A 25,682-nucleotide genomic window follows, 5' to 3' on the forward strand; every position below is an offset into this window, starting at 1 on the left:
CCTAAGCAATACTCCTTCTGGGAATGGACCACCCCTTGTTTACGCGTTCAGCCGGTGGTGGACACTGGGTGGCTTCCACCTTTTGGCTGTTGTGAATAGTGCTCTGTGAACGTAGGTGTGCGGATATATCTCCTCGAAATATCCCCCCATTCTTTCCGGCATATACCTACCCCCAGAAGTGGAATGGCTGCTGCTTATAGTTTTTTTATGTTTAATTTTTGAAGAAACTGCCCTACTGTTTTCCACAGCGGATCCACTATTTTACATTCCCACCAGCAAGGCTCAGGGGTTCCCATTTCCCTACGTCCTTGCCAACCCTTGTATTGTGTTTTTTTGTTTCTGTTTGGAGACAGGGTCTCACTGTCACCCAGGCTGGATTGCAGTGGCACAGTAAGGCCCACTGCAGCCTCGGCCTCCCAGGCCCAAGCAATCCTTCTTTCTGTCTCGGCCTCCTGAGTAGTTGGGACCACAGGCATGCGCCATCGTGCCTGGCTAATTTTTTAATTTTTTTTTCTAGAGTTTGGGGGGGTCTTACTATGTTGTCCAGGCTGGTCTTGAACTCCTGAGCTCAAGCAATTCACCCACCTCAGTTTCCCCAAGTGCTGGAATTACAGGTGTGAGCCACCACACCTGGCCTGTTTTTGTTTTTGTAAATTTTTAATTTAATTATTTTTTTGAGATGAAGTCTCGCTCTGTTGCCCAGGCTAGAGTGCAGTGGTGTGATCTCAGCTCACTGCAACCTCTCCCTCCCGGGTTGGAGTGATTGTCCTGCCTCAGCCTACCAAATAGCTGAGATTACAGGCACCCACCACCATGCCTGGATAATTATTTTATTTTATTTGTTTAGTAGAGACAGAATTTCACCATGTTGCCCAGGCTGATCTCGAACTCCTGACCTCAGCTGATCTGTCCACCTCAGCCTCCCAAAGTGCTAGGATTACAGGTGTGAGCCACCACGCCTGGCCTGTTTTTTTTTTTTTTTTAAAACAGCCATTCTAGGGGGTGTTAATATGATATCTCATTGTGGTTTTGGTTTGCATTTTCTTATCGATTAGTGATGTGGAGCATCTTTTTATGAGCGTATTGGTTATTTGAATATCTTCAGAAAAATGTCTATTCAAGTTATTTGCCCATTTTTGAATTGTTGGATTGTATGAGTTCTTTATATATGCAAGGTGCTAATCCCTGGTCAGATGTAATTTGTGATATTTCTTGACAGTCTGGGTTCTCTTTTGTGAATAAAGTTTTACTGGCACCCAGCCTTGCTCATCACTTTCCACGTTGTGTGTGGCAGAGTTGAGTCATTGTGACAGACTGCATGCTCTGCAGAGTTGAGAGTAGTTACCAGCTGGACTTTTGCAGAAAATTTTGTGGGCCCTTATTCTAAATGATCTCAGCACATTGCACCACCTAGAACCAAGCCACTTTTCTCTGATGTGATTCTGAGAAATGCTCACTTCTCATCTGGCTTCTCTAAATCCTGGCATGTGGGGCACCTCACGTGATGGTGTGTCCTCGTGGTCTGAAGCTTGCCCACAGAGCCTTGGGTAAGCTCCGTTACTCTCCTCTGCAATGTGTGTATAGGATGCTGACCATCTATGGGGTGCACAGATGCCACCCTCTCTGGGTGTCCTACAGAGAAGGCTGCTTGGGGCTCCTGCCTACTGAGGGCTGCAGAAGAGGGAGGCATTCAGGCACAGTCGCCTGAATTCTTCCAGCTGTACTGGAAGAATAAGGCTGGGTTGGGTGACAGGACAGCAAGTTTTGGGCTTCCTTCCCAGTTAGTTATGCCCAGTGCTCTGTTTATGTTGCCGTTGCAACTTTTGTCTGCTTCGGGGTCATTGGACTTTCACATGAGTCTTTCCCATCAAGAGACTTTGGAGTTGATGGAGATTGGGTGTGTAGCTGCTCTGTGCTGATGGGGACAGCTGACTGGTGAGAAGGTAGCGATGAAGGTTCCAGACCCTGCCCTCACTCTGCTCATCCCTGGGCACCACAGATTCAATTTAAAAATAAAACCGGCCAGGCGCGGTGGCTCATGCCTGTAATCCCAGCACTTTGGGAGGCCGAGGCGGGTGGATCACGAGGTCAGGAGATCGAGACCATTCTGGCTAACACGGTGAAACCCCGTCTTTACTAAAAATACAAAAAATTAGCCGGGCATGGTGGCAGGCGCCTGTAGTCCCAGCTACTCCGGAGGCTGAGGCAGGAGAATGGCATGAACCCAGGAGGCGGAGCTTGCAGTGAGCGGAGATCATGCCACTGCACTCCAACCTGGGCGGCAGAGCAAGACTCCGTCTCAAAAAAACAAACAAGAAAACACCTCTTGACTCTTTTGCAATAATACTTAACTTAAAACACACATTGTCAGCTATACAAACATATTTTGTTTCTGTATATCCTTATTCCGTGTGTTTTTTTTCTATTCAAAGAATTTTTTACTTTTTAAATTTTTTTGTTTAAGACACAAATCCACACATTAGCCTTGGCCTTATGCAGGGTCAGGATCATCAATGTCATTGTCTTTCACCTCCGCATCTTGTCCCATTGGAAGGAGTTCAGGGGCAGTAACGTGCGTGGAGCCGGCGTCTCCTGTGATAACAGCGTCTTCCTCTGAAACATCTCCTGGAAGACCTGCCTGAGGCTGTTTTACAGCTTACTTTTTTTTTTTTTTTTTTTTTTGAGACGGACTCTTTTTGTATTTTTAGTAGAGGTGGGGTTTCTCCATGTTGGCCAGGCTGGTCTCAAACTCCTCACCTCAAGTGATCCGCCTGCCTCAGCCTCCCAAAGTGTGGGATTACAGGCATGAGCCACTGCGCCTAGCCCCTAGTTTACTCTCTTTTATTTTATTTGGAGACTGAGTTTTGCTCTTGTCACCCAGGCTGGAGTGCAATGGCGCGATCTTGGCTCACTGCAACTTCTGCTCCCCAGGTTCAAGCAATTCTTCTGCCTCAGCCTCCCAAACAGCTGGGACTTACAGGCATGCACCACCACGCCTGGCTAATTTTGTATTTTTAGTAGAGATGGGGTTTCACCATGTTGGCCAGACTGCTCTCAAACTCCTGACCTCAGGTGATGCTCCCACCTCAGCCTCCCAAAGTGCTGAGATTGCAGACATGAGTCACTGCACCCAGCCTCTTTATTTTTTAATAAGTAGAAGGCATATACCCAAAAAAATATAGTAAATGCATAAACCAGTAACATAGTTTTTTCTTGTCATTGTTGGGTACTATGTACCTACAAAATTGTATGTGCTTGACTTTAATTAGATTGGCAGCGCAGGTGGTCTGTTTAGGCCAGCATCATCCCAGACGTGTGAGGAATGCATTGAACTATGATGTCCCAGTGGCTGTGACCTCACTTGGTGATAAAAGTTTTCAGCTCCATTGCAGTCTTATGGGACCGCCATTGCATATGCCATCCCTCCTTGACTGAAATGCTGACAGCGACACGTGGCTGTATTTTCAGAGTGGTGCAGTCATCACCAAAATCAGTATTGACATTTGTGAAAAGTAATCATTTTTTTATATTCCCCCCCAAAACCTGTACCATTAGCAGTCACTCCCTCCTCCTGAATACCTCTGCCAGTCACCTCCGGCCCTGGCAACCGCCACTCTCCATGGTGCCTCTATGGATTTGCCCATCTGGGACAGTTCACACAAATGGAATCGTATCATACGTGACCTTCGTGTCCGTCTTCTCTCACTCGGCATCACGTTTTCAAGGCTTGCCCACGTTTAGTATGGTTCAGTGATTCCTTCCTTTTAAAGGCTGAGTGATACTGCATCCTAGGATATAGCACCTTTTAAATCCAATATTATGTTTATCAAAGGCTAGACATTTGGATTGTTCCCACTTTTTGGCTTTTACGCATTTTGGACATTCTTGTACAGGCTTTTGTGGACGCGGTTTCATTTCTCTTGGGTGGATTCCTAGGAGTGGAGCTGCTGGATCATGTGGAGCTTGGTGTTGAGCCTTTGGAGGAGGGACAAACCGTGTTCCAGAGCAGCAGCGCCGTTGGACCTCCTCTCCAGCATCGAATGAGGGCTCCACTTGTTCCATGTCCTCGCATGCTTCTGTTCCCATCTCTCTTCTTGGTTATCTTCATCCCGCAGGGTTGGGGGTGGGGGGTGGCGCCGTCTCATTGCGGCTGGAAGGATTTGATTGAGCATCAGCAATGTGCCCAAGGTGGTGGTGGGTGCTGTGGGAGCCTGACTCTGCTCCTTGTCCCTAAAAAGGTTGTGGTTTGGCTACAGAGTGGGGGTGCCGCTTCTGGGGTGTCTTGGCTGGGTTTTGCCGAATAATCGTGTTTGCAGAGGTTTGATCTCCTGAGCCGGCATGTTTGCGGTGTGTGCAGGGAGAGGGGTGGATGGATGTCCGAGGACATTAACAGGGCCCTGAGTGGGAGCCAGCTTGCCACGGACAGCTGTGTGGGGACACCTCCTCGGAGAACAGCTGGGGTTGTGGCCTTCCGCACGTGCCTGCCTGGGAGAGGAGGTACATCCTCAGCAGGCCTTCCTTGCTTTCTTTTCAGGCCTGACCTCACGTTCACTCAGGGGGCCTGTCTTGGCAGGAGGCACCATCTGAAGCTCCCTCAGTGCCTCTGGGACCTGAGCCCTGCTGATGGGCAGCCAGGGGTGACCAGGGCAGAACTTACTGAGGGCTCCATGGCAGACACAAAGCTTCGAGATGACAGAGTGGCGTGTTCAGACAGGGTGAGGGAAGCCAGGGAGATGACAGAGTGGCATGTTCAAACGTGGTAAGGGGAGTCAGGGAGGCCTTGGAAGCAAGGAGCAGGGGAACCAGATGCAGGGAGCAGGGGAACCAGAAGTCATTTGGCGCTGCCCCTGCTGAGACCGTGGTGGACACCCAGCCTCAGAGAGAGCGTGGGCCCTGCTGCGGCTCCAGGGTGAGAGCTGGGGCCTCTGGTTCTTTTCAGCACTTGGACGGCGTTAAGCTGTGCTATCACGAGGGGTTTTGATGTAGGACATTGCACATCGGGGCATGCCTGCCTGACAGTGTGAGCGTGTGGACTGTGGGAGGGTGGCAGGTGGAGGGGGCTGTCCACTGAAAGGAAGGCCCCATGTGCCTGCAGCACAACAAGCTCCTCTGTGTATGTGGGAGCCAGGAGGAAACCACCACACAGCCCCATTCTGTTCTCCCTCCCTGCCAAGAGGAGGATGCTGTGGAAGGTGGGATGCTTGGTGGCTCGCAGTACCTGGAGACCAGGACAAAAGGCTGTGGCCACCCCCTGGCCTCCCACCGAGTACCTGGTTGTCTAGAATGGCCTTTTGTGACCCCACTTTACCTTCTTAGCAATTGCACGAGAGGACAGCTGCAGCACGGGTCTCAATCAGGACTGTGCAATACCCCACCCCAGAGGACAGGGTAGCCCGGGGTGGCATGTGACAGATGTGTGGGTGGGCACTTGGGTGGGCCAGGGGTCTGACAGTGACGCCCTCTTTGGCCTAACTCCAGTTAGCTTCTGGCCAGCCTTGCTGAGACAGCAGTGGGACCCTGAGCCAGACCCATTGTCACCTTTTAGTCTCCCAGCATAGCAGGCTGAGCAGAGATGACGCTTCTTCGGAAATGTGTTGTTAGGGAAGGTCGTTTTTTCAAGAAAAGCCGATGGCGCTAAATCACGATGTCTTTTGGCTACAGAAGAAAGAAGTCCCGGCTGTGTGTGTTTCGGCTGTCGGTGGAAAAGAAGGGAGGGTGTCCCTCTGGGGCCTGGGGAGCCCTGGTTTGTTGCTGGGGGGTCCAGCGGGGAGCCAGCGCGCAGTTCCTCACCTGTGTGGAAACCGTCATCCTTGCTGTGTCTGTCTCATTTGTGCTGTAGGATTTTAACTGATGGAGGTGGCTGAGTGAGGACAAAAAGATTTCCCAAAAGAAGGTTTTATGGGTTACATTTCCCAAGAGCAGGGGGCGTGAGCCCTGGGGCCACAGGGGAAGCCCAGGGTTTGGTTAGGAGGCAGGAGGTGGGAGGAAACTGAGGTCAGAACCTTTCTAGGGGTTTCTGTGAGAGTGGCAGGGCCGGGCTGGGTGAGCAGGTCACGCTTGGCCGGTGTGTGTCATTGCTGTGGGCCTGGGACTGTAGGGGAGGTCTTTGGTTGCCTGGCACCTGGCCCTGGGGCGCCTTAGGGCAGGGGTGATTCCTATTGGCTGGGTGCACAGGAGTTGAGAAAGGGGTGGTTGGCTTGTGCATGCGAGCGCACAGTAAGTGGCCCAAGGAAGCCACTTCCTGTCTTTGGGAATCAGCCAGCCCTGGAAGGGGCCGTCTCTCCCAGTGTCTGTGAGGCTCCCCTAGATGTCAAAACGTCCTAAGACAGAAAATAAGACATGATTAGTCCAGTTTGCTTATCAGAAAGGCCGTTCCTCTGTGTGGATGGAGGTGGCAGGCTGGCAAGAGCCAGAGAGGGAGATGACCTGTGTGTAGAAGGAAGAACAGCCCGGTGCTCAGGTGTGGCCACCGCCGTTTCCCACAGGGAGTCAGATTCCGCGTGTGGGGAACATCAGCACGAGACCCTCAGAGTTCAACAATGCTGTTTCGGTCTAATGCCCCACGTGGCTCGTGCAGTGATTAAAAAGAATTCCATGGCACAGAGGACAGCGTCTGTGCCCTCCTCTGTGTGGTGTTGAAACCTCTGTTTTATGGGAAAATGGACTTTGGGTCAAAAACCTTGCCCCTGGGCATTTATCCAGAGGGAAGAATGAAGTGAAACTGTGGGCATAAAGATGTCCAGCTTGGCACTAGTTAGGATAGCGAAAGGTTGGCGCAAACTGTGTTTTCCAGAATAGAGGGATGAAAGAATACGGGAATCTTGGCGTCCTCACAAAATACCAGGCAGCTGTTGGCAGGCACAGCTGTGCAGGCTGTTGACCGTGTGGGAAATACCTGCCTCTGGTCTGAGAGCCACCCCTCCCTGTGCCTGGCCCCTCAGCTGCTAGGAGTCCCTGCTGTCCCAGGAAGATTCTCCTTTTCCACCTTTGCTCGTTCTCTGTAAAGCAGCTCAGCCCTTGAGCCCCCTGGACCTACCTGGGTGACAGCAGGTAAGATACCCCCTGCAGCGCTGCAGAAGCGGACACAGTGTCTTTGGGTTCCTGCTCCTCTCCCTCTGCCTCCGCCTGCGGTTCTGACCTAGTTACCCGGTGAGGGGAATGGGGAAAGAAGCGTCTCCTACCAGAGCAGGGATTCCTGGTGGCGAGAACGTCCTAAAGCTTTGCAAAACTCTGGTGTTTGATGTTGAGGAAGTGGATTCATGGAAACTGCCGGAACCCTTTGAGGACTTGGATTGAGTTGATGCATCCAGCGAACAGGATCGTGCTCAGCCTGCTCATTTCTATAATACCTTCAGTCTCGGCCAAAGATGGTCTCATCATCTTAGAGCAATGACACCCCTTTCGCGTGGAATGGGCACGTTTGCTCTGTTCACCGCAGCCCCTGGAAGCAGCTGCGTCGTGCACATGGATGCTCACTGGGTGAGAACGAAGATGACACAAGAAAAGGAAGTAGGCTTGTTTTCCCCAGAATGTCTTCTAAGTCCTAGGAAAAGGGCTGTGACATTTTGCTTTGGCGTTAAAGCCAGGTCTGAGAACATTTTGGGACATGTTATTTAAATTGCAGATTTTAAGACCTTATCTATAGGACATCAGATTCAGTAGGAATCCTTCAGCTGATTTCCCAGATGAGTCTGCTGCATGCCACACTGGTAAAACTCTGCTTGAAGCATGAGGAGTCTGTAAGACCCAACTGTAGGATGAGAGAGCACTTGTACAGTTATATCTGGTTTTTAATCTCTGAGCTTCCTGGCAGCCAGGGCAAGAAGGGAAAGATGGAATAACATTCTTTTGTCTAATATCAGTTCATTAGGAAGGCAGATTTTTCTTGGTGCTTTCATCTAGGAAGAATTTTTTCGTGTGACACGATGTTTGCAGATGGGGTTTTGCAAAAAACAAAATGGTTTCAAATACCTTTGACCTCAGTGAAAGCTGAAGACATGACGAATAGGCTTTGAGGTGGACATAAACCAGGGTGGTTCCAGTGTGTTCCCATCTCATATTTTGAAGTGATTCAGGCATGCAACTTGAAGAACCTTACACAGAAGAGATCTGGACAACCACAAAACTTTTCTCAAAAGAAAAGTGAAAAAAAAAGGATGCGAGAGAATTGACTCACCACACATTGTGTGATTCCAATTATATGAAATGCCTCAAAGTGACCAAGTTATAGAGACAGAAGGTAATTAGTGGTTGGAGGGAGAGGATGGGGAGGTTGAGGGATGATGGCTAAGGGGTACAGGTATATATTTTTTTGTTTGCAGGTGCTTGAAAAATGGATTATGGTGATAGATACCCCACTCTGTGAACTCACTAAAACCCACTGAATCATTCATTCATTCATTCATTCATTCATTCATTCATTCATTCATTCATTCATTCGAGACAGGATCTTTGTTGCCCAGGCTGGAGTGCAGTGGCACAAACATGGCTCACTGCAGCTTTGACCTCCCTAGCCGAAATGATTCTCTTGCCTCAGCCCCCCAGGTAGCTGGGATTACAGGCGCACACTACCCTGCCTGGCTAATTTTTATGTTTTTGTAGAGACGGGGTTTCTCCACGTTTCTTAGGCTGGTCTTGAACACCTGAGCTCAAGCGATCTGCCCTCCTCGGCCTCCCAAAGTGCTGGGAGCACTGAGTTACACACTTTAAATGAGTGAATTCGATGATGTGTGAATTCTATCTCAATACAATGTTTGGTTTTTTTGTTGTTTTTTGTTTTTTTTTTTTAAAGGAAATTGACCAATATGGCTGGAGTGTGCTGGACTAAGTCCAGGGTTGGGTGCCAGGGAGTTTGGAGTAGCCCATGGGGCCTGTGGGTGTCTCAGGGAGCTGTCATCGTGAACTTGGTAAGGGGAACAATTAGGGCTCAGCAACCTCGGGGAACCCCCTGAAGCAGGACCCCAAGGAGTCAAATGGCAGGATCCTGTCAGCAGTACAGATGGACCAAGCTGGAATACCCTGCCGCCCTCTCCTCCTGCGTCTGTCTTGGACACTGTGATGTCCAAGTCCGTGAGGACGAGGGAAGTGCTGGCACCGCGTCACGCTGTCTTCACTGCCCCCCAAGACGTTTTTCTCTTCAGCCCTGGGGCTGCCGGGTTCATTCTTGGAGCAGGGAGAGTGCTGTCCAGGTGTGGAGTGTGTGTTTTTTTTTTTTTTAGGATGGATCGTGCTGTGTCCCCAGTTCCTTCAGCAGAAGCCTGGGTCTCTTGGCATCCACTGAGCCCCAGGCCAAGTGGAGGGAAGTGGGTGGATGGAGTGAGCTGGTCTCCAGCTGCGGTGGATTTCCTGACACTTGCAGAACAGTCTGCCGGTAGAGAAGAAGTGAGATGAGTGTGAACAGAAACAAAAGCACATTACATGAATATAAATATATACCTGGGCCAGGCGCTGTGGCTCACGCCTGTAATCCCAGCACTGTGGGAGGCCGAGGCAGGCGGATCACGAGGTCAGGAAATCAAGACCATCCTGGCGAACACGGTGAAACCCCGTCTCTACTAAAAATACAAAAACATTAGCCGGGTGTGGTGGCGGCGCCTGTAGTCCCAGCTACTCGGGAGTCTGAGGCAGGAGAATGGCATGAACCCGGGAGGCGGAGCTTGCAGTGAGCCGAGATCGCGCCACTGCACTCCAGCCTGGGTGACAGAGTGAGACTCCATCTCAATAAATAAATAAAGAAATAAATAAGCAAGCAAGCCTGTGGATTTCCAACGAAGAGGACAAGGTGGCAAAGGCTGAGACCAGGTATGCACCACTAAGTACCGGGGATGGTTTTGCAGCCCCTGGAGACCCCCGGGACTGAGGCTGCCTTCGGAAGTTCCCTTGCAGATGATGGAAAGCTGCTGTTCTTCACATTCTGGGGTCACAGACTCGTTTGAGTGTCTGATGAGTCTTGTGAAGAATGGACGCCTCAGCACACACCCACGTCCTGCGTCGAATGCTCGGCGGTTTATTGCCACTCCCAGAGAGCCCCCACCGGGCGCCAGGCATCTGATGAGTCTTGTGAAGAATGGACACGTCTTGCTCTCCCAGAGAGCCCTCATCGGGCGCCAGGCAGGCCCCTGGGATCTAGTCTGGCAGAGACCCCCCCGTGTATCTCTCTAGGCAGCTCACGGCAGGTGCTCTGTTAAGGGGACCAGATGAAGACCCTCGCCTCCAGAGCAGATGCACTGTTTGGTAGTCCAGGGACACACACAGCATGGAGGGTCTCCTGCAGGAGCACCCACACATTGACACCAACGCAGTCTTCTTGTCTGCTGTGTGTTGTGCCACAAAGGATGGCTGCTGCCTGGCTTTGCAGCTCAGAAGTTCACTGAGTCAAGATTGAGGAGCTGGGTCTGTGTATGACCACGTGTGTGCTGGTGGGAGGGCGCCACGGCTGTTCCCGATTCTGAGAGGAGGCACAACCTATGCAAGGGTGAGCACCCAGGTGTGTCCTTGGACAGGGAAGCCTGACGCCCTCCACACCGTACTTGGCTGGGCTCCTGAGAACCGAAGCTCCCTCCTGTGTCAGCGCTGCACATGGGTTTTCTTGAGGCAGGGCGTGGCAGGGTGTGTCTGATTGGCCTGCCTCGGGAGTGGCTCACTACAAATTGCGAAGCGGATTTCTTGAGAACAATCCTGACAGTCCTTGCAAGGCCCTGTGCTTCTCCTCAAGTCCTCACCCATAGCGACATTTGTCCTGGCCTGGGGATGGGGCTGGCAGAGCCTCCTGCTTCCTGATTCAGCCTGACTGGTTGCCGACCAGCTCCTTCCATCTGTGGTGAGATGAGGAGAGCCAGGGCCTGAGAGGACGTTCTGCTTTGGAAGCACAGTCGCTTTGAGTCAGGACTGGGCTTTATTCTGCTCTGACCTTTCCCCTGACAGTGGGGCCGAGCGTCCTCGCTGGTGAGGAACAGTGGCTGACGGTGCATCCCACTTCTGCAGATGCCTTTTCCTGGAGACATATAACGTCGGGTATCCCAACAGGATCATGACATTTCTTTTTCTTCCATTTCCTGACCTGTGATCTCCCAGAGTTTAGTAACCTCTGCTCTAAGTCAGAGGGTGTGTGTGTGCCTTAGATGCAATTTATTGAGCACGTCTGTCTCAATAAATAGTCTGGTCTTCCTAGACTATCTTAAGCCTCCAACCTGCCTTTGACAGATAAGGAAACTGAGGCTGGAGCTTCAGTAACTCACCAAGGATCACACCTAAGGGAATCAGAATCAGGATTCTAAGCCAGTGTTTCATATCCCAGAGACTGCCCATTGGCCCTCTTTGCTATGCCAGCCACTCTATCCTGGGAGCTCCCTTGAGGCAGGGCTGTTTTATACCCACCTGTAATGTCCACGGCACCTGCCTAGGACTCAGGAAGGGAGGGTGGGGAGGGACACTTGGGTGCACAGCCCTGTCCTGGCAACGTAACATCCCCTGAAGCTATCTGAGATTTGGAAAGCAGCATCGGGCTAGGGTTTATGGGGCTGGAATTCTTTCTCCCCTTGTTCTGTAGCCTCACCCAGTCCATTCTTGGAGCCCTCTGCACATGCTGGGCTCTGGTGCATGTCCCTTCTCCCCCACACTTTCTCATCTTCCCTGACACCTCTGCTGGGGCTGCCCTCCTTCCCAGCACAGCCTCTCCCTGCCCTGGCACATCCCACTCAACCAGCGATGCCCACTTCAAGCTCATGCCCCTCCAGGGCACCCTCCTGCCACACCGAGTACACAGTGGGGCCCCTGGGAACACCACTGCATGGCTTTCTGTGCCGCGCCCCCCCGCCAGGTTTAAATACAGAGATACTGGAACAGTTGGATGTTCAGGGCAGCTGTAGATTTCTTCATGTGTGCGTTTTAGGTGTCTTAAGGCCCTTAAAAGCTTTTCTTGGGAGCCCTCAGACTGCCAAACTTAGTGTACCCCTTGGATGCCAATCTTTTTTTTTTTTTTTTTCCAGTGGAATTCATTGAAAGTTAGGTAAGCCTGCCTCGGAAGCAGGCAGGAACACAGAGGAATTCCTGTCTCGGCATTTCGCTCTCCGGCCTGGAGAGGCGAGAGTGACCCCGAGTGTGCCACCTTCCAGAGACGCCTGGTGCAGGGTCAGCCTCCAGCGATGGTGTCATGCTGAGGACTAGTTAGAGCTGTTCAGGGTCAGCCTCCAGCGACAGTGTCATGCTGAGGACTAGTTAGAGCTGTTCAGATTCTGGAAATGAGGACCGGAAGACCTGGCTGAGGGAGAGACACGGGGTCACACGGAGCAGCTGGCCCTGGCGTCCGTGCTGTCCTGCTCTGTTGATTTGTTTTTGCTTCTTGGTTAAACTTCACCTGCATCTCAGCAAAGCACTGAAAATAGGTTAGAAACTTGCGAATTTCCCCTTTTCTTGGAAAGAAGGAAAAAATCAGAGAGAATGTAGTTCACCAAAACAAGCAAACAAACCTAATGTAGGAGGTTTGGCCTGAGACTGCTGGAAATAAAATTTAAAATGGGCCGGGCGTGGTGGCTCACACCTGTAATCCCAGCACTTTGGGAGGCCAAGGCAGGTGGATCACCTGACGTCGGGAGTTCAAGACCAGCCTGGCCAACATGGTGAAACCTCATCTCTACTAAAAATACAAAAATTAGCTGGGCATGGTGATAGAAGCCTATGATCCCAGCTACTCGGGAGGCTGAGGCAGGAGAATCACTTGAACCCAGGAGGCAGAGGTTGTGGTGAGCCGAGATCCCGCCACTGCACCCCAGCCTGGGTGACAGAGTAAGACTTGGTCTCAAAAAAAAAAAAAAAAAAAAAAAAGAATTTATAGTGTTGGTTGAATCCAAATGTTCCTGTTTTTTTTTTGTTTGTTTGTTTTTTGTTTTTTGTTTTTCCTTTCCTTCCGTGATTCTTTCTTTTCTTTTCTTTCTTTTTTTTCTTTCTTGAGGCGGGGCCTCACTCTGTCACCCAGGGGGGAGTAAAGTGGTTCAGTCATAGCTTACCGCACCCTCAACTTCCTGGGCTCAAGTGATCCTTACTCCTCAGCTTCTTGAGGAGCTGGGACTACAGGCATGCACCACCATGCCCAGCTAATCTTTTTTTTTACTTTTACTTTTTTTAGAGACCAGGGTCTTGCTGTGTTGCCCAGAGTGGTTTCAAACTCCTGGCCTCAAGTGATCCTCCCACCTCAGCCTTCTGAGTGGCTGGAACTGCAGGTGCATGCCACCATGCCCATCTAGTTTTTTTACTTTTATGTTTTGTAGTTACTGTGTCTTGCTATGTTGCCCAGGTGGTCTCGAACGCCTGCCCTCAAGTGACCCTCCTGCCTCGGCCTTGCAAAGTGCTGGGGTTACAGACATGAGCCACTGCACCCAGCTTTGACATTTTTATTATATTACAAATTATCAACTGTTGACTGAGGTGTCCCTTCCCGGCCCGGCCCTGGTCAGCATCCTGTGGATGGGCCGTTGGGGAGGTGGAGTGCTCTGAGCCCCTGCCTCCTTCCCAGGACTTGTTCTGTGTGACTCCAGGGTGGCCCTCATCACTTAGTAGTCCTGAGAAAGAGAATGAGTTTGTAGTAGCGGGAAGTGCATTCTTGGTCTTGTTTTCTGTGTCTCTGGTCAGGCCTAGACTGGGGCCGTCTTGGAAGGTGACAGTGGCCCCAACTGAAACCTCAGCGAGACCCTGTTCTCAGAAGCCCTATTTTCCCCTAAAGTGCAAGGGTGCGGCTGGCAGGGAACAGGCATCAGGGTCTCGGGGTGAAGTGCATTTGCCTCAGGAGTCCCTTGCTGCGGTCTTCACCCTGGGGGAGGAGGTGAGCCAGCAACACCCTGTGGTGCCTCTTCCCGTCGGAGCCTGTTACCTGAGAACTTGTCCATGGGGTCCCTTCCTGGCACAGGCTCACTTTACAGAGGCAGTGCAGATGGGAGGTGCGCCCGGTCCTGTTACTTGCCCGCGGGATGCTCCTGCCAAGCCACACCATCAGCCCAGCAGGGACCTTCTGCCCACTCCCTGAGCCGGGGGCCTAGTGCCGCGGTTACCATGTGAGGACACCCCTTCCAGATGATTCCAGTGGAGTTTATGGGTTTTTTTGTTTTTTGGATTTACGTCTTTGACTTTTATAAAAGTAACTTATGTTCTTGTAAATCCAGCCAGACCTCGGTTTCTCCACCCCTGGCCTTCAGTTCTCCTCAGAACAGGACAGCTGTGTTCGGGGCTCCCCAAGGTCGCCCCCACTACCAGGTTCACTGATTCGCGAGAGGGACTCACAGAGTCCTTAGTGAAACTGTTTTGGTGACAGGCAGGGTTCATCACAGCGAAGGGTGGAATCAGCAAACGCAAAAGGCAGGTGGGGCAGAGTCCAGGAGAGACCAGGTGCCCGCTTCCACTGTCTTCTGGCATGTGGACGGTTCCCAGCGAAGATGTTGACAGCACACAAGGAGTCCAGCCCTCTGCACCGTGCTCCAGAGCCTCAGAGCCAGGGCTTTTCCTGGGGTTTTTTCACATAGGTATGACTGGCCTTAGTCCCCAGGCCCCCCAGAGGTCACACTGCTACCATGTGGCCTGGGGTCCCCACTGTAATGCGTGTTGTCAGCACAGGCCATGTGATGTCGCTCAAGACCCCAGGTGAACTCGGGCACTGTAACCACACAGGATATTCCCAGGGCTCAGAGGGGATCTCCCATGAGCTGGGTAAAGACCCCGTCTTTCTTTCTTTTTTTTCTTTTGAGATGGAGTCTTGGTCTGTTGCCTGCAGTGCAGTGGCACGATCTCGGCTCACTGCAACCTCCGTCTCCCAGGTTCAAGCAATTCTCCTGGGGACCCCATCTTTCTTTGGAATGTGTGGGGTTTGGACAACCCAGGCCTGCTGAGTTAACCCTTTATTGCACTATGGTATTTAAATGTTGGGCATCTGGTCCAAGCTGCACAGGATCAAATCTTGGTTTGACCATTTATTAGCTCTCTGGTTTAGATACTTTTTACATCTCTTTGTTTTCTTGTTGTTGAAATAGGGGTTATCATAGCACCTACCTCTTAGGTGTGTGGGAGATTGACTTGTTGGCAAATGCTGACCACTGAGGTCTTTGCAAAGGTTCGCTGCCTCCTCACCATCTCCAGCAGATGGTTGGGGCTCATCTCCCTAGACCCTGCGCCTCCTCCTCACAGATGGTCATTACGTTGGTGTGACCCTTGATTCTAAAAGCTGACCCCACCCTTGCAGGTGGTACCTGAGATCACTGGAACCCCACAGGGCCACCTGCTCCGTGAGCATGCCTGTGTGTGCAGTCCTGTGGACACACGGTGTTTTCCAGATCTCCATTTACTTCTTATTTTGCTGCCCCACAGAAAATTTGGAAAACAGAGAAAAAGGGTCGAAGTCACTCAGCCCCAGTGCCAACTAGCCTGGGGGCATCTGGTTCCGTTTCTTCCAAGGCAGTTTCCCACGGCTTTGGCCCTGGGTCAGTGCCATGCTCATTGTTGCCCCTTGCGTGCCCATTGACTTAACCAGGGCAGGTGACTTTGGCACAGCGGGCAGTAGAGCCGGCCAGGTGGATGGAGACAGCCTTGCTGTGCCCTTTGGGTGGGACTTGGTCAGGAATCCCACATGGACAAGAGGATGGTCCGTGGTGTGCTCTGGCTGGCCTGTGACTCAGAGGCTTCCCAGAGGTCACCTTTGGCGACTCTGTGTGCTGGCTGCTTTCCCGGTGGGTCATTCTGGCCAACATCAGCCCCTTTTGACACCTGGGCAGAGCCACCTGGCAGCCAGCTCCTGAGAAGGAGTAGCCTGAGATGTGGGTATGATACTGAGCATGGAGTTGGAAGACCCGGGTCCTAGCTCTACCTTGTCTGGCCGAGGGACTGGGAGTACCCTCACCTCTCTGACCTCAGTCTATGGACCTCTGAAATGGGTTCAGTTCATACCTACCCACCAGGTAGGCTGTTCTTAAGGTACAAGGACCTGAGCTGCAGAGAGTGGCTGGTTGTGTGCCCTCTGTGCTTCTGTGCACATTGTGAGATGTGGTTCCGTGACCTGTCTGGGCCCCGAGGGGAGGAATGAGGAGGGGGTGGGGCTGGGGAACCAGTGTCCTCTGGGGTGAGATCCTGATCCGGGCTGCCAGCAGGCAGAAGGTTGTGTCCACCAGGCCCATGCAGATGCCTTAAAGGCAGGGAGTTGTTTGTGCAACTTGCGCCCTCATCGTCAAGCAGCCATTCATTCACTTGGCACACAGTGATTAAGCACCTACTGTGTACCCGTGAGCCATATGGGCACACCCCTCCTCCACACAGCTGTGAAGAATCAGAGAATAAGATAAACCAGTACTTGGACAAATAATAATAATTGGTCGGCATCCTGTAGAACAGGGAACCTTAATCCATTTGGAGGGCTCATGGCTGTGCCCTTGAAATTTGACATTGACAGAAGCCAGTGGGCAGGTTCCAGGAGGCAGGTTTGTTCCTCGGGTCAGGGCGACTGGAGAAACTGGAGTAGGTGCCTCGTTCCTGCCTCCTTCCCACAGATTCAGCCCCTGCCCCCCGGCGGGAGACGACGTGCTTCTTGTGGATTTCAAAGCCAGCCCCACTACCCTCAGAGTCTGCGTGCTGGGCGTGGACAAGTCTCTGCTTTGTACCCACTCTGTGGCCGTGAACCTGTGACCTATACTTCTCAGTCTTGCTTTTCTTATCTGTAAAATGGGAACAGTCACTGGATTTATCTTAAAGCCGAGGTCATTGGTGTCTGGGCTTGAAAGACAACCGGCTCATAGGGACCCTCACTCATGAGCCCCTGCTGTGCAGGTGACCGCCGTCAGTGACCGCCGTCTGTGGCCAAGTGAGTAGCAGCAGCAACAGCTCTGACCATCATGGCATTGGAGTGCAGTGGACAGAGCATGGTGATCACCCTTTGTGGCACACGCCAGCTCGGTGCAGTCTCCGGGCGGGCAGCGACAGGAGGCGCAGCTCCCCCAAGGTGCGGAAAGACGTGCTTGTACTTGGGATCACGATGCATCTCGTGTATCCAGGATCTCATGTATCCATGAGAACAGAGGTGCTTCTCATAGCCGAGGCCTCTCTCTTTGTAGTGCCTCAGATTTCCACGGCGTTGTCAAGTTGGAATACAGGGGAGGGCACGTGGTTGCTGTGGAGAAGGAATGGTTGAGGGAGATGAATGTGTGTCATCGGCAGGGGCTCCACATGGCCTGATTGGAAGATTAATTTTCCATCTTGGGAGGAACTTTTGGGCACTGCTAATTATCTTAAACTGTCACTATCATATCTGTCTTTTTGATGGCTCTGGGGAGGTCGATGAGGGAGGCTTTATGTTGTTCACTGATGCATCCTCCGGGCCTGTGGTGGGCCCTGCCACTGTAGGTGCCCAGTATTGGTTGAATGCACCACTGAACAAAGCTTTGAGCACACACCTTTATTTACAAGTAGGGTTTTCCCCATATGACAGTCACTAAAATAAAGATCTGAAGTGTGTGAGTGTGTGTGTGTGTGTGCATTAATTGAGACTTGATACCTCTTTCTGGTCTGGTGACTGAGGACAAAGACATCTGACCACGGTGTGAAGCTCCTGACTGAGCACGCAGATAAAGGCTTGAAGACAAAATGACAGCAGTGGGAAAGGAATTACTGTCTGAGTCATACCCATGGTATTGGTTAACATGTGGCTGCCGCTGAGGAAAACGGTCTGGCAAGTCCTAAAAAAAGTTAAACGTAGAGTGAAGTAAAATGTAGAGATACGTTAAATGTAAAGTGAAGTCAAATGTAGAGTGAAGTCAAATGTAGAGTGAAGTCAAATGTAGAGTGAAGTCAAATGTAGAGTTAGCACATGAACCAGCAGTTCCACTCCCGGGTGTGTCCCCAGGAGAGATGGAATCGTAGGTGGACGTGAAAACATTTACATACATGCTCCCGGCAGCATTATTTACAATAGCCCCCAACTGGAATCAGTCGGATGTCCGTCAGCTGAGTAATAAATAAACCAGCTGGTGTACCCATGGGACGGGATGTGACTCGGCCTGAAAAGGAATGGATTACGGATGAGGACTACTGCATGGATACACCTTGAGGACATGACGTGTGGTGAAAGGAGCCAGACGTAGAGGGCCATGTGTGATGTGACTCCATTTATCCGCAGTGTCCAGAATGGGCAAATCCATAGAGGCAGAAAATAGACTAGCAGTTGCCAGAGGCTGGGAGGTGGCTGCTAATGGGTTTGGGGTTTCCATGTGGGGTACTGAGAATGTCCTGGCATTAGATAGTGGTGATGGTCACACAACATGGCTAAAAACCATTAAATACTTCACAGTGGTAAATTCTATGTTATGTGAATTTTATCTGTCTAAAAAATTGCTAAGGAAACACACCCTAAAAGACAAAACCGTGTCTGCCTTTGGGAGATTAAGCTGTTTGGAAATGAAGCATCATTCTCTTTGCCAGAGGGGATTCCCGCCTGGCGTTTTGCTGTTCCCTTGAATTCTTAATACCCCCGACTCTGTCCCCGGCAGCCCACAGCTACAGGATCTGCACATCTGGCCAAGGTCGTTCTCCATCGTTCCAGCGCAGGGAATTAGGATTCCCCATGGCAGGGAGAGGTGTCCGTGCTGCCAGCTTCCCTTCCACGGTTCCTGGCAACCCTGCTGCTTCAAGGACATCCACTGGGCGCAGGTCCTAGAGGCGGTGGCTGGCTTGTCACATCTTTCCTGCGTGCTGCCTTCGAGGCTGCAGCTGCTTTGCGTGGGCTGCTGCTTGGGGAGTGTGCACGTTTTAGTGAAGGCTTTGAGAACCAAAGCACTTTGCTACTGTGTCTTCCTCCTATCCATGAAGTGCTTCTTCCTGGGGTGTGACTGCAACCTTCATTTCGACTGAGTGGTCACCTGTAGCTGTGGGTATTGCCTCTACAGCAGGTCATGTTTCATTCGGGTATGGCTCCTGCCTGCCCATTTGCCTGGAGCAAACCCCGGCTGCCTCCAGGTGGTGACACAGTTTGTGACTGAGTCTTCTATTTTAATATGTGGCTTGTTCACATCTGCAGAGGCTGACTTCTGTGGATTTGCCCTGTGAGGTGGGAAGTAAAGCTTCCATTTTACAGGTGGAGGGGCTAAGGTTCAGAGAGGTCTGGTGATTTTCTCAAAGTCACACAGCAAGTGGCAGAGCTGAGAACACTGGACGACAGTTCCTGTGAGTAAGGGAAGTGACTGGTAGCTCCTGAGACCGTCTCTGGTTTCTGGACCTTCTTGTGGGATCCTTCACGCCCCCTGGCCTGGATTGTCTCACTCGTGGGCTCCAGGCCACATCATTGAATGCGCCTCCACCCCGTGTCCATTGTAGCATGGTGGCAGGTGCCTGAGCAGAACGGAATGGAAATCGAGAAATGGGCGTGGTCATGACCGTCGATGCTGGGCTGAGCATCACAGGCAACTCTCAAAGCTGCAGCCTAAGGAAGCTGCCGCGGGGTGCTTGGGCCTCCATGAGCCACAGCTGCCAGTGCAGGATCCAGAACGAACTCTGCCTTCAGAGATCCTGCCGCCTCGCGACCTCACTTGCCCACAGACACGAGGCATCTGCCTCAGAGGCTCACTGCTGCCTTCTGGGTTTTGAATCTCCAGGACATCTGCTGGACGGGAGGGGCCCCCAGTGGGACTGACGTGGAAGGGAGTGTGGTCTCGGCCCATCCCCAGTGTGGCATGGAGTCAGCCATGGATGGGGGTCGGCCGTGGTCTCGCCCCTCACAGCTCGTGGACTCACAGTGTGGTAGTGGGATGTTCCTGACAGGGTCCTGGGGAAGAGAAGACCTGTTTCCTGTGGTGCTGTCTCTCAGGGGTGCAGAAGGCCCTCTTGGAGGCCCCTCTAGAGACCTCTCCTTATATGGCATGAGCCTTCCTCAGCCGGTCTCTGGCTGGGAAAACGGGATTGTTTAACCTGAGAGCTGCTAGCCCCTCCAAACTCCCTGCAGGGGGAGATCCTAACTGGGGTCATGGTCCTGTTGTGACAGATGCTGGGCAGGAGGCCCTGGCACCAGCCACAAAATTCATAACATACAAAGGCAAAAACGGCCGGGTGCAGTGACTCATGCCTGCAGTCCCAGCACTTTGGAAGGCAGAGGCGAGAGGATCTCTTGAGTGCAGGAATTCGAGACCAACCTGGGCAACATAGTGAGACCCCATCTCTAAAAAAAAAAAAATTATTTAAAAGTAAGGCAAAAATGCAAACCCAAGCCGCTGTCCTTGAAGGCTGGGTGTGGAGCTGACCCGAAACGGCACACAGAGTGAAACTTTGGCAGCTGCAGCTCTTTCACCATCCTTAGCAGTGACTGCCCCATGTTTGAACTTGGAATTCTCTGATGTCGGAGTTTGTGGCCAGGGTGCCCGACTCCTCCTTCCCTGGCTGGTGTTGGTGATTAAGACTCTTTGCTTTAAATGCCCTTTCCTTGGGGCTGAGCATGGGTAGGCGATGTGGCTCAGAAATGGCCTTTTGGTTAATCCACAGTGATTTATAAAACGCCTCCCAGTGTAGTCCCAGCTACTTGGGAGGCTGAGGCAGGAGAATGGCATGAACCTGGGAGGTGGAGCTTGCAGTGAGCTGAGATTGCGGCACTGCACTCCAGCCTGGGTGAAACAGCGAGACTCTGTCCCCAAAAAAATAAAACTGCCTGCCAGGTTCTCTTCAGAAAATGCAGACAAAATCTAAAATCTGAGACCGATGGGGTCTATCTCCCCAGGATTCACCATCTGATGGAACCGGTGGGGTTTGCCCAGATGGAGAGACGGAGAAGAAGATGGCCTCATGGGGCAGGGTGTTTGCGGCCTCAGCTTGCCTGGCGACAGGGAGGCCTAACCCTAGATGAAAGAACTGAGCTAGAACTTAAGAACCATCACACACACTTGCTTATTTATTAATCTGTTTTTGAGACGGGCCTGAGCAGGGTTGCGTGCTGAGGTTGGTGCAGGCTGCATCACGTGCTTGGAATGGTAGCATCTTTGAACCTGCCCACACCCTCCTCCACCCCACCCGGGAAGGCCCAGCCATGTGCTCAGGCCGGACACTGTGGGGAAGGAAATGAAGCAATGGTTTCATGGATACAAACACGTTGGGTCACACTGAGTCACGGAACTAAGTTCTTCTACCTGCAGTTCTGTTGTGACTCCCAGTACAACAGATGGTCTCCCAGGGCAGGGATTTCTGTTGATTTTGTTCAATGTGAGGTCTCAAGCCCTTAGGGAGAGAGCTAGGCACGTGAGGGCATTCATCCAATAAATGCTGAGAGCAGGGATGGATCTTTTTGTTTTTTGAGACAGAGTCTCACTCTGTTGCCAAGGCTGAAGTGCAGTGGCGTGATCTCGGTTCACTGCAACCTCTGCCTTCTGGGTTCAAGTGATTCTCGTGCCTCAGCCTCCTGAGTAGCTGGGATTATAGACGCCCGCCACCATGCCCAGCTAACTTTTGTATCTTTAGTAGAGACGGGGTTTCACCATGTTGACCAGGCTGGTCTCAAACTCCTGACCTTGGGTGATCCGCCTGCCTCGGCCTCCCAAAGTGCCGGAATTACAGGCGTGAGTCACCGTGTTGGGCAGGGATGGGTCTTTGTGAGCCATCAGGGGGAGGGGGTATAGGGAGACCCCTGGTTTGCCATGCCAGAGAGCCTTTGACATTTCTAGGACCTTGGTAGTCTCTCTCCCTTTTTAGCAGAAAGAACCAGAGGTGGGGCCACGTGCAGTGGCTCACACCTGTAATCCCAGCATTTTGGGAGGCCGAGATGGGCGGATCACGAGGTCCGGAATTCGAAACCAGCTTGGCCAACATGGTGAAACCTCGTCTCTACCAAAAATACAAAAATTAGCCGGACGTGGTGGTGTGTGCCTGTAATCCCAGCTACTTGGGAGTCTGAGGCAGGAGAATTGCTTGAGCCCAGGAGGTAGAGGTTGCAGTGAGCCAAGATCACGCCACTGCATTCCAGCCTGGGCAACAGGGCAAGACTCTGTCTCAGGAAAAAGAAAAAAACAAAAACAAAAAAACCAGAGGCGGGCTGAGAGCCTTAGGTAGATTAAAGCATGTAGCTAGGATTTAAGAACCATCCATTTATTTACATACATATTAATTTATTCTTTAGACAGGGTCTTGCCCTATCGCCCAGGTTGGAGTGCAGTGGCGTGATCATGGCTCACTGCAGCTGCACACTCAAACTCCTGGGCTCAAGGAATCCTCCTGCCTCAGCTTCCCAAGTAGCTGCAACCCCAGACGCGCACCAACATGCTTGGCTAATTTTTAAATATTTTTGTAGAGACAGGGTTGCACTATGTTGCCCAGGCTGGTCTTGAACTCCTAGGCCCAAGACATCCTCCTGCCTCACCCTCCCAAAGTGCTGGGATTTCAGGCATGAGCCACTGCACCCGGCCCATCACATTTATTTTTATGGCTGACTCTCCTCTATGGCAGGCAGGTTCTTTCTTGTTCCTCAAGGGCAGATTTCCCCTCAGAAAAGAATATTTTTGTTATGTGTGATTTTAGCATTAAACTTTTAATTTATTAGAGTGATACATTCAAAAACTTGTTTTTCTTAAAGTTTGTGAGTTTAATTGTACAAGGATTTCTCTATGTCTAGTTGATTTTATGATTCTTTAAGAGTGGGTCTCTGATTACACTGTGATCTCATTTACAAACCTGAATTCCTGAAATTCTATCAAAAAACTCTGTTTTGGGTATGTAAGTAATCCTTATTAATCTCAATATATTGAACATAGGGGGAATCCTACATTCTCTGAAACATCTAAGAAATGTTTTCACTTTTCTTAAAATTATGCTTTCACTATAAAATTTCGTGTCTCCATCAATCATTCACCTGCATGTTTTGGCTGTGATGACAGGATTAATTGGTTAGGCACTTTTTAATACTAAATATAAACAGGTGTGCCCTACGTAAAAAGTGAGGCCTATTTCTGGATTGTACATGCCATACGTGTCAGGTGGCTTTGGTTTCTTTCTTCATGTCTGTCCTCAGGTTTAAGCCTTCCTGGGATTGTAAACCACTGACCCATGAAGGAAGCAGACTGGACCTTCTGTCTAAGTAGCTGGAGTTGACCTTTGACGGGGGTGGGTGTAGCGCTGGGACCCAGAATTTGCTGCTTCCTCATGGTCCTTGCTCTCTGCAGCTGTAGCAGGTCTTCTGTGATTTGCAGAGGGCCGGGTCCTGCTGTCCATCAGCCCCTGCTCGAGTTACGGAAGCCTGGATGATTCTCTGCAAGCATACTTTGACAGGAAGTTTGGAGCTCCCTTTAATGGTCTGGTTCTCTTTGGTGTTTCTTTGCAGTCTTTAGATGTTTTAATTACTTCCAGATTGGCTCTGAAGACACGTGGCTGTTCCAGCAGCCCCTTCACACCCATGTGTCACTTAGCGTCCGCTTCCTTGGTCACTGGTACTCTGTTCTCTGTGTCTGTCTGTCTGGACCTGCCCCTCTCCCATCAGCACCTGCTCTTTGGATCCACTCGTTAACATCCTGCTTCATGGCTTAATTCTCAGTTAACACAAAGTGAGGTGATTTAGAGAAGTGTAAGTGAGTGGTGTTGAGATTTGAGGCCACAGAGAGAGCAGGGCTGAGGCAGCGGCAGCCTGCCCCGACTTCCTGCAGCTCCCACTCCCAGGTCCCCAGGTCTCAGCCCTCACGCCCGGCACTGATGCTGGGGTCTGTTGATGACATCAGCTCCATCGGGCACCCACTGCTTAGTTGTCCCAGAGAGTAACTGTGGTCCCATCAGAACAGTCACTTACAGACCAGCATCCCCAGATGTGGCCTCAATAGCCACTTTGAACACAAAACTTTTCCTGGGTTACCCAAATACCTGCTGTCCACCCCATCCTGGAGTGGGTGGTGATGTGTTTGGTGTTGATAAGGCTTGGGGGTCTCTCTGTGCCTTGATTTCCATGGAAAATGGGAACGATCTTGCTCTTGGCCCAGCCCTTCCCACCAGCGGCACTGATGTGGGCTGAACTGTGTCCCTGTAAGTTCGCAGGTTGAAGCTCTGGCCTCCAGTACTCAGAATGTGACCTTATTTGGAGGGAGGGTCTTCAAAGAGGTAATCAAGTTAAATGAGGCCGGTAGGGTGGGCCCTGATCCATCATGATTGACGTCCTTAAAAGAAGACAGCTGTATAAAGACACAGGGAAAATGGCAGTGCCCAGGCGAAGAAGAGGGGCCTGGAACAATCTGTGCCTGCAGAGGGAACCGGCCCTGCCTGGACCTAGGACTCCTGGCCTCCGGGGGCGTGGGATACTGTGTTTCTATGGTTTCAGCTGCCTGGTCTGCGCACTTTTCCACAGCAGCGCTGGCTGACTCGTGCGGGTGCCCAGGGCCGGAGCAGGCTGGAGAGCTCTGGATGGTGAGCAGACAGTGACCGGAGGCACGTGGGCTGGGGACTCTGTTCCTAACAGTCATGCCAGTGCCCTTTGACCTCAGAAATTGTGGCTCTTTCTAGCCTGTTATGTCATGTTATGAGACCTCAACCCCTCCTCTGGATGGAGTCATGAGATGCGTGACATCCAGCTCAAGGTCAAGCCCTGGGATATGGAACAGCTCTGCTAATTATAGGGAAGTTCAGGAAATGAGGTATCTCTGGTGTGTTTGTGCACACATATACATGGCACGCATGTGCGCACGAACACACACACACTCTCTCTCTCTCACACACTCCTCTTGGAATTGCTGCAAGACTTTGATGAGACGGCCCCAGAACCCATGGGCTGGGATTCCAGACCAGCCACAGAAGCCCTCTCAGCCAGTTCTGGTGAGTGTGACCATCACCTGGGGCCTGTGCCTGTGGTTTGAGTTGATTTATTAGTATAATTTGGTGGAGGAATCGGGCTTTAGCAGAGTTGTGTCTCTGCATTGCCTGGAGGCCATTTGTCTCTGTGTATCTAACATGGCAATAAAGAGAGGAAGGATTTTAATTTCTCTCTTTTTCTAGTACTTTCCAGACAGCCAGGTTTGGTTTTGCAGACTTCTTTAAAGGAGGAAGAGTAAGCTGTACCAGCTCTTGTTTGAATTGGATGTTTGCCTTGGACAAGGAAGGTTCCCCCATTAAAGATGCGGTATTTTATACGAGGCGTTTCATCTTTTCCTCGAGCACCCTGCCTGCGATGTAATTAAGCAGGCATGATTGCATTCTCTGGGTCTCGCCTTTTCCTGTCACCTTTATGAGCTGATAGCCTCCGATAGCTTGATAAGATCTCTAGGAAAAAGAAAGCCTTGATGAATATAGATCTCTTTGCAATTTGCATTTGTAAGTGAATATTCCGGTAATGACTGAAGACAGAGAGTATGAAACTGGATTGATTAGGTCATTTTCCTGGTAAAGGTGAGGCTTTTCCACCCAGGGCAGGGCATGTTGTTCCTTTCACCTGGACCTCATGTTTCTTTTCATTTAAAATATCTTCATAAAGGCTCAGGTTCTGGTCTTTCTAATTACAGTGGGGACAGCTGGGGACCTTCCAGCATCATCCAGCCCCTTTTAGGAAACAGGGTTCCAGGCAGTGACTGAGGTACAAGCACCACAAATGTGGATTCTGACATGAAGTAGCGGTTTTGTTTGACGTATTGGTCATTGGGCTTTCATAGTCACAGCCCAACAGTCTGCAAGGAGCCCCGTCACCACAGGTCATGAAGAGCAGAGTGGAGAGTTGTCAT

General features: G+C 51.2%; 1 protein-coding gene across 1 annotated transcript in view; it reads left to right on the forward strand.

Moving 5' to 3' along the window:
• The window catches only part of SHANK2 (SH3 and multiple ankyrin repeat domains 2), a 679,458-nt gene that overhangs the window by 31,323 nt on the left and 622,453 nt on the right, over nucleotides 1-25,682 (forward strand). The gene's annotated exons all lie outside the window — the stretch shown is intronic.

This window comes from Rhinopithecus roxellana, chromosome 15 (genome assembly GCF_007565055.1).
Source record: "Rhinopithecus roxellana isolate Shanxi Qingling chromosome 15, ASM756505v1, whole genome shotgun sequence".
Lineage (NCBI taxonomy): Eukaryota > Metazoa > Chordata > Mammalia > Primates > Cercopithecidae > Rhinopithecus > Rhinopithecus roxellana.